The sequence below is a fragment of the Squalius cephalus genome (genome assembly GCF_949319135.1).
Source record: "Squalius cephalus genome assembly, chromosome: 2".
In the NCBI taxonomy this organism is placed as follows: Eukaryota; Metazoa; Chordata; class Actinopteri; order Cypriniformes; family Leuciscidae; genus Squalius; species Squalius cephalus.
In genome coordinates, this window is record NC_137123.1 from 25,677,171 (window position 1) to 25,687,161 (window position 9,991).

The following is a 9,991-nucleotide window of genomic DNA, read 5'->3' on the forward strand; positions in this document are numbered from 1 at the left end:
ATGTTTAATATAAGGTAATGGTAGCACATTAGTAATGAATCAAGTATTACTACATCCTTCTAAAGGAACTACTAATAATTTGGATCCGTATTCTAAAGTGAAAAACATGATAACAACCTAATATTGACTGAAGTCACTGTAAGCTTTTGAGATTTTTGTAAGGTTTTGGATAGTAATGAATCAAGTGTTACTACATCTTTCTAAAGGAACTACTAATAATTTGTATCAGTATTCTAAAGTGAAGATCATGGGAACACACTAGTAATGACCAAAGTGTTACCAAATCCATTGAAAGGAATTGCTATTCAAAATCTTACAAAAATCTCAAAAGCTTACAATGACTTCAGTCAATATTAGGTAGTTATCATGTTTTTCACTTTAGAATACTGATCCAAATAATTAGTAGTTCCTTTAGAATGATGGAGTAATACTTGAGTCATTACTAGTGGGTTACCATTACCTTTTATTATAAATTATGCATTATTCATGTTAATTATGAACCTGTAGATAGTAGTTCTCTGGGAGGTATGAAAAAAAATAGTAGTTCTTGATTAGCTAATAGTGAACTACTACATTCATCTGAGCGCTATTACTTACTAATTTGTTAATCAGAGTTTCTTGTTAGTTAATAGTAGTTACTAGAATGTTAATAATTCGTTACTTGTTTGTTCCTGTGTAATTATTCATTAATGAAGGAACAGTATTCTAAAGTGTTACCCTCTTTTTTAGTGAGTGAGAATGTGTTTAGAGTTTTGAAAAAAGAGTTCATGAGATTTGCAAACAGTGTTTTAACCACCTGAACTTGATTAATGTTTCACAGTGATTTATTCAACAAATTGGTTTAGACTATTGAGAATTTGGTTCAGAGAATGGGGTTTATTGTTTTAGCAATTCAGAAAAACTGTAACTGGCTGTAGTGAGTTTTTTGTTAAAACCAAATGGTTTTAACTTTCTCCGGATACTGCAAATCACACAACTAATTCATTATTTTGGTACGAGGTCCAGTGGCGAGGGTATAGAAATCATACTGTGAAAATACCCGAAACTTTATTTACGGTTTTTCTGAATTGCTCAAACACATTTCTTGAAACCATCACTCACTTTCTCAAAACCTTTAACGCAAAACCAAATTTTCAAACCACATTCACAGAACTTCTGACTCTTCTGGCAAAATCAAACTATTGCCTCAAAACTATTGTATCCGTGCTCAAAATCAAATAATGCTCTCATCATACACAGCGAGTCAAAATTATAAACACTAGCTACAGATCATTCATTAAACACTACATAAAAAAACTGAGAACACAGAATATAAAAAAAATATATTGTAACAAAGTAAACAAATTTTGCAATTACGTAAAAAAGTATAGTAATGACAACTAACATATATCCACATCAAGTATAGTACTGTACTGAATATTGAATAGTAGGCCTATCGAATGCCGTGACCCAACTGCAAAAGCCAAAAAGGTTACAGTAAAAAAATAAATAAAAAAAAAGAGTTGTGCAACTGCAAAATCAAGGTCAGTGACAGCATCATGTCTTCATGTTGGTCCGGCCTGAGGAGTTTCTCCACATCTCAGTCAATGTCATCTCTGCAGGCAAAGGGAAAACCCCTTGACAACATTCTCCACATCTTGCTCTATCTCGTCCTCTTCCTCTTCCTGCTTGTTCACCTCCTCTTACTCATCCTCTTCCTTCTCTCCCTCTTATATTGTTTCCATCCGTTGTCGTCGGTATCAACATCCAGTGCAACATTTTGAGTACATTTTGGGACTCTTTTTTAGTGAGTGAGAATGTGTTTAGAGTTTTGAAAAAAGAGTTCATGAGATTTGCAAACAGTGTTTTAACCACCTGAACTTGATTAATGTTTCACAGCGACAAATTGGTTTAGACTATTGAGAATTTGGTTCAGAGAATGGGGTTTATTGTTTTAGCAATTCAGAAAAACTGTAACTGGCTGTAGTGAGCTTTTTGTTAAAACCAAATGGTTTTAACTTTCTCCGGATACTGCAAAATCACACAACTAATTAATTAATTTGGTACGAGGTCCAGTGGCGAGGGTATAGAAATCATACTGTGAAAATACCCAACTGCAAAAAACAAAAAGGTTACAGTAAAAAACTGCGTCCTGTATCAAATCAATAAGGGACGGGATTTGTCCCGTATTTTTCATAAGGCCCACACATAGTTGAATAAAAACATAAGGATTTTGCAGTATGGATAATAGCAAATATAAATATATCAATTTCACAATAAGTAGTAGATAAGCTCATTGCATGATTGCATTTTAGCGTCTTTGTTTCTATAGCGACGGAGTTTTATACAAATCTGGATCGCTTAAAGCTAGAATTGATCTTTTTCTCATTTCTCATGCTATTTTGAAAGATGTCCATACTGTCAATCATCAATTTGCCCCGTTCACTGACCACATGTTAATTTCTTTGAATCTTGCACAATACAGTAAGTTAAATAGAACAAGGGGTTACTGGAAATTTAACAGTTGTCTTTTGGAAGACGCCAATTTTAATGATTGTGTAATTCAACTGGCTAATTCTATGTTTAGTAATACTGAAAGCGACCCTGGCTCTAGCTGGGAGTTTTTTTTTTATTTAGAGTTAGAAACCTTGCTGTTAATAGAAGTAAGTAAATTAAAAGAGAAAAAAACATTAAAGAATTAGAACTCATTCATAGATTAAGTGTGTTAATGCAGAAGGAAAATCCCAGTATAGAGGATGAGGTAGAATTGAGCACATGTCATTTGCAAATTGAAAATATGTACACAGAGATTGTTAAAGGTGCTTTTAAATACTCTCTAGAGCAAAATGGATCGAGAAGGGCGAAATAAACACTAATTACTTTTTTGCTCTTGAAAAAAGAAATCGTAAAAAGACATCTCTCTCTGCCTTAAACATTAATAGTGTTTTATGTACAGATCCAGGAATGATTTCAACCTTTGTATACTCCTTTTATAAAAAACTGTATACTTCTCAGTTTTCTCAAGAAAAATCGGATGATTTTCTTTTGAGTATTCATGATAAGATTTCAGGTATTAAGGATGACTTTAAGCAACTTTGTGATTCTGATATCTCTATAGTTGAAATGGAGGATGCACTGAAATCTATGAAGAGGGGAAAATCTCCAGGTACTGATGGCTTGTCTGTTGAATTTTATTTATATTTTTGGGACATCTTAAAGCAACCTCTACATAGTTTAGTCAAAGGAGAGATGACTCCCTCAATGAAGCAGGGTCTTATTTCCTTGATCCCCAAAACTGATAAAGACCCACTTTTAATTGAAAACTGGAGACCTATATCACTGTTAAATGTTGATTATAAATTACTTGCTTTAATTTTGGCATGCAGTTCGTTTAAAATCTGGTCTTAATAGTATAATTGGCGAAACGCAAAATGGATTTATGAAAAATAGGCATATTAGCTCCAACATAAGATTAGTTCTTGATCTTATTGATTATTCAGAGAATATTGATTCAGAAGCTATTATAATGTCTTTGGATTTTTATAAAGCATTTATCTATCCATCATAAAAGTGCATCTAACCATGATAAAAGTGCATCTGTCCATCATAAAAGTGCATCTATCCATCATAAAAGTGCATCTAACCATGATAAAAGTCTATCTAAAAGTGTCTGCCTCCTTCTCCTATGATGGATAGATGCACTTTTATGATGGATAGATGCACTTTTATGATGGATAGATGCACTTTTATGATGGACAGATGCACTTTTATCATGGACAGATGCACTTTTATAATGGATAGATGCACTTTTATGATGGATAGATACACTTTTATGATGGATAGATACACTTTTATAATGGACAGATGCACTTTTATGATGGATAGATACACTTTTATAATGGACAGATGCACTTTTATGATGGATAGATACACTTTTATGACGGACAGATGCACTTTTATGATGGACAGATGCACTTTTATGATGGACAGATGCACTTTTATGATGGACAGATGCACTTTTATGATGGATAGATGCACTTTTATGATGGATAGATGCACTTTTATGATGGACAGATGCACTTTTATCATGGTTAGATGCACTTTTATGATGGACAGATGCACTTTTATGATGGACAGATGCACTTTTATGATGGATAGATGCACTTTTATGATGGACAGATGCACTTTTATAATGGATAGATGCACTTTTATGATGGACAGATGCACTTTTATGATGGACAGATGCACTTTTATGATGGATAGATGCACTTTTATGATGGACAGATGCACTTTTATGATGGACAGATGCACTTTTATGATGGATAGATGCACTTTTATGATGGATAGATACACTTTTATGATGGACAGATGCACTTTTATGATGGACAGATGCACTTTTATGATGGACAGATGCACTTTTATGATGGACAGATGCACTTTTATGATGGACAGATGCACTTTTATGATGGATAGATACACTTTTATGATGGATAGATGCACTTTTATGATGGACAGATGCACTTTTATGATGGATAGATGCACTTTTATGACGGACAGATGCACTTTTATGATGGACAGATGCACTTTTATGATGGATTGATGCACTTTTATGATGGATAGATACACTTTTATGATGGATAGATGCACTTTTATGATGGATAGATGCACTTTTATGATGGATAGATGCACTTTTATGATGGACAGAAGCACTTTTATGATGGATAGATGCACTTTTATGATGGATAGATACACTTTTATGATGGACAGATGCACTTTTATGATGGACAGATGCACTTTTATGATGGACAGATGCACTTTTATGACGGACAGATGCACTTTTATGATGGACAGATGCACTTTTATCATGGTTAGATGCACAACAGCGTTTTCACAACTTTCAAAAAGAGTAAAAAAATAGATAATGGCAGTCGGAAGAGAGAAAGTTGTCAACTTAGTCACAGCCGCAGAAACACCCTCACAGCAGCGTTAACTAGTTTTTGTGTAATACAAATATAGTGTTATATGTTATATATCTTTTATTATGACAGTATGTGGCAACATGTACGTTAAAAGCGCATCTTCTGCACTAAATTATGATATTGCAATGTTCTAGACTCTTACATGTATCTAACGCCACACTTACACTACAGAAGAGAAGACTGTTAAAAAATATATATATTTTTGAATTTTCAAATTACAAATTACTTGTATTTTAATTAAATGCTTTTTTCACAGCAGTATTTTGTATTTTATTTAAATACATTTGATGAGCAAGTATTTGTTATTTGTAATTAAATACTTTTTGATGTATTTGTGCCCATCTCTGGTTAAAGGTTGTCAGAAGAACTGCTCCATGCTACATAGGATGCCGTTGCCAGGGGTTGGCAACCAAATGTAGTAGGATACAGCATGCTGAAACACTAGAGAGCAGCGACAGCAGCAGTGACTCCGAAAACAGCTAAACAAATAATATAAACATTATTACAGAAATTAGTTATCACCCTTAATTGTAATCTGTTTATCTGTTTCATTAATCTTTTTTTTTTTTTTTTGTACAAATTGCTACTTAATGTAACAGTTTTAATCAGTAAATACTTTTAAACCTACTCCACACATGACTCCTGTGTGTTTTAGTCTTTCAACATTTAGTTGTCAGTACCTTTGTCTCACACTCCAAACACCTGGATTGAACAGTGGAGTGACCAGCCTAACCCAAAAACCTCAAATCCTTTTTTTTTTTATTTCGATATAATAAATAAAGCTATCCCACTTGTGAAAGAATATTAGAAATACTAGACATTGCAATACAAATAATAGATATTGCATAAATATGCAAACGATATACTGCACATACAGAAACAGAGCAGTATACAATTAACATGTGTTATGGGCCATGAGGACTGTCTGGTTAGTGAAAATGATCAAAATATGATTTCATCTAGTAAAAGTTAACTTCACATGGTAATTTGTTTATTTGAACAACAACAAAGGGAAAAGAATGCTACCGATTACAAATGGAATGTTCCATATTTTCTTTTTTTTGCCTACCTATGAATTAAGAGGCATTGTTAACTCTGACATTCTAATTACATGTACAATCAAGGCATCAGATGAAAGCTTATCTTCCACTCTTTTGAAAGGTGTGCTCAGTTTGTTTCTAGCATAAAGTATCAGGGAGATATGCCTCAGGATTCATGAATATAATTAAACCTTTTTAGCATGTTTGGGTGATTCTGGGGAGTTAAAGCAGAATTTGAGGTAGCATTGTTTTGACCCTAATTACAAGTTTCCAGCAGCTTGTTGACCGGGTTGTCCACCCAGGTTGTGATCCTCAGACATCATAGATTTCATTTTTATATGACAACCTTTTACAGCAGCCCATGTCTGATTTCCTAAAAAACAGGTGTTTTGCCCCCTGGGTAGTAAGACTTTCGTTCATCTTCGGAACATAAACTAAGATATGTTTGATGAAATCTGAGAGCTGGATCACTCTTTCATAGGCTGCTAGGTAATTGATATCTGCCAGCCCAGAAAAGTTAGTTAAGACATAGTCCAAGCGACTACAGTGGCTCAACCTTAAGTTTACCAAGCGACGATACTTTTTGTGCACAAAAAACAAACAAAAATTACAACTTTATTCAATACATTTTCTTCTGTGTGAGCCTCTGAGCGAGTTCACGGTGTAACAGCACAGCGCTTCTGGGTTGTACGTCAGAACGTAGGCTCACTATTGGCCAGCATCACACGCATCACACACATGACCAGCGTCAGCCAATAGTGAGCCTACATTCTGACGTAAAAACATATGTTGTCATAACTTATTGATCAAAAAACTTTTTACAGTGTATGAAGTGCCTGACAGAACCCTTTAAGGTTATACATGAGTGTATTGCTTAAATATAGTAAAATGTTTTGTTTTGGCACTGACCTTCAGTGTCTTAATATTGTAACCCAAAATATTTCAAATCACAATACACAAATTATAATATTATAATGTATAAAAATATAATTATATATAATAATAATGTCAGTTATTACAAAGCACATCTCAAATAAGTGTTACTACTACAATTATTCATTCACAATATATGTATACAAATGTATAATTTATAAACTAAACTTAGGGTTGAAATAATGTATCTTTTAAGGATTATAGGCTCAGGGTTACTAATAATAAATGAGGATTGTTTTTTGCAAGGCTGTTTCCACCATCTTATTTGTTGACCATTAATCTGAATATTGGGGAGACTATTCATATCCCCATATGGATGTATGGATAATATAACAGACAAAACTATATATAAAAAGAGATGAAGTGTAATGTACGTTTAAATGAATAGCAAATTGAATACTGTGTTGAGCAAAGTGCATACTAATGTACAATAAAAATGTGCAGTGCATTGCCGTACAGAAGCAGTGAACATTTTTTCCCCTACCTGAGATCTACCAGTTAACAAAACGTAGTAGTTATTACATCAGCCCATATTCCTGCTCTACTACAAAGAAAAAAAAAAACAGGAAGTTTAATGGAAGAATCAATATCAAGAATCCCAAGTTTGCCAATCATCCAAAAGTTTGCATGCCAGAGATTTGTGGTGTCATCCACTGACCTGTTTGAGCAGTAGACAGACTTGAAGTTGTTCAAGTATTCTGGGAATACTATTCCATGGATTACATAATTTCCGATAGTTTCCCAGGAGGAAGTAACAAGCAGTAAGCATGAGTGCTCAGGAAATTCTAACGAATTGACAATAGCGTTGAGACATGTCCAATCAATACACCCACACAAAATTGACGTACACTTTCTAGTCTGGTGAGAAGGTTGATGACTCTTCAAAAGTTCTCTGAAAGTTTTGAGTCCAAAACTTTGGGTTTGCTGGAAGCTTGTGATGAAATATACCTCAAGATATATAAGATGGAGAATCCGGAACATTTGCAGAAGCCGTGACACAGACGTCGATCTCTGACGAGGGCACCCAACTCTACAACACCGCCAGCAAAGACTTTGTGTTTGACACACCAAGGAGATACAAGTAAGACTTTATACGATTGAGAAAATGAATGAATTTCTTTAGAGTTTGCTTGTGATTTCATTGCTGTCAGTGTATGAGCTTTCTGGTTTTGTTTTACAGTGCATTCTATGATATATGCCTTCCTAATGATACTGTATGTGTGGTCTGGCAGCCTTGCATCCACTGCACATACATTGAGTCCAAAAACTTGCAAACTTGCAAGGCTGCAGGTCAACAGGATAAAACATTTTTTGACCACTGAAAGTGTAAGTGCAAGTGTCATTAATATCAGTCTATTTTGAGTTAATTTCTTAATCTAATGATAATTCCATTTGTATATTTAGTTCACACCTACTCCAAGTACAAGCAGGGTCATCTCTACTGAAAAAGGCAGTAGAAAGGTAAGTTACTGGCGGACATTTGACAGCTTCTTTTAGCTAGTGCTTATAGCCACTGTACTGTATCTGACAAGATATGCATTTGTTCTTTTCTCAGTCAAAGTGTGAAGTTTTACAGGAACTTGATGATTACTATAACTGTAACTACACGGAGGCGTTTCAAAAAGATGGCCATATAATCAGGAGCGAAACTAAAGGCCTAATTGATAACTTACAGGTAATGAAAAGTGTTAAAGATGAATGAACTACATTTGCACATATTACACAAGATGAGTTGCAATGTATCTTTGTATTTGCAGATGCTGAAACGCTCAAAAGATGAAATGCCGTGCAATTTATCAGTTCCCTCGTGCCCCTCGAAAATCCAACAACTCTCTTCGTGGGAAAAATATATAGATTTTAAGAAGCTCATTGGAGAGTGTTTACAAATAATACAACATTTGTGTCCTAAAGTGTTTTAAAAAGTACTGGAAATATCCTGCTACTTTTATAATTATATATTTTTATTTATCATTTAATATATGTTGTCACACATTGTTTGTGCACCTGACCTTATTTTTTTATTGTGATAAATGTATGTCAATAAAAAATGTTTTACATTTTAATATTTACAGTAGTGTTTCGTCAGATGTTTCAAAATGCTACAAGACACGAACACAGCTAATGAATTTTAAATCAAGAGTTTATTTTCCATTTCATGAAGCGGTTTCCATTTCCCTGTTAATGGAACAGCGATTAAATGACAATTATGGTATCAACTGCATGAATAACAAAATACTACAAAATTCAAAATGTCTTTTTCAAGAAATAGGAAATAAATAGAATCTAAATGACAGGGTTTTCATTCTTGTATAAAGCTCCTTTAGTGGAATGATTTTCAATCAACTAACATTAAAATAAGACTCAGATGGATGAGGGAAACAATGACCAAAAGGATGAATGTATGAAATAAACAGGTGATGAACATGAACATTTTCCTTTCCCCCCCAAAACTCGACACATTATGATGGAATTCAACTTAATCACTCTGTTCTTAACAACAACTGATCCACAACCGATCCTGAAACTTTCTTTTGTTGGGCTCTGATCAACTACAGATGCTGTTGCCAAACGTTTTCAGCATCCATCTGATAAGCGGAGTATGATGACTGGACACCTGATAAAGATGTTTGGTCTTAATAAGCAATAAATGGCCCCCAATAAATAGTAGCTGGTCAGACTCAGGACACAAGAGTCGTATTAAAGGATAAAGGCAGGAAAAACAGCATTCTCTGCCATACAGGCACAGCAATAAAAATAAAGCAGTCACACTGAAAATATTTTTTTAAATCCCCAACGTAATTTTGAAAGTAATGATTCATCGTGAGTGTGAGAAGTTTTAAAACCCCAACCCCCCCTAAAAAGGGAATGAAATGTGACAGTTTCCAATACTCATGGTATAGCTGGCATACCCAAATAAAAGATCTTCAAGGAAGTGTTCCGTGTAAGATAATGAAAGTTTTTTTTTTTTGTACTGTCACATCACTTGGACTAGGGAAATTTGATGAAATTACAATGAACGGCATGTGAAAATATGATAAGTGACTTTGTGACAAATAAACA

General features: G+C 34.1%; 1 long non-coding RNA gene across 1 annotated transcript; it reads left to right on the forward strand.

Annotated features, from left to right (window-relative positions):
- Positions 1-8,329: 8,329 nt before the first annotated feature.
- Positions 8,330-8,767, forward strand: LOC307153512. The gene is made up of 3 exons (XR_013820166.1): positions 8,330-8,392; positions 8,487-8,606; positions 8,689-8,767. It is a non-coding gene; the product is annotated as an uncharacterized lncRNA (long non-coding RNA).
- Positions 8,768-9,991: the final 1,224 nt, after the last annotated feature.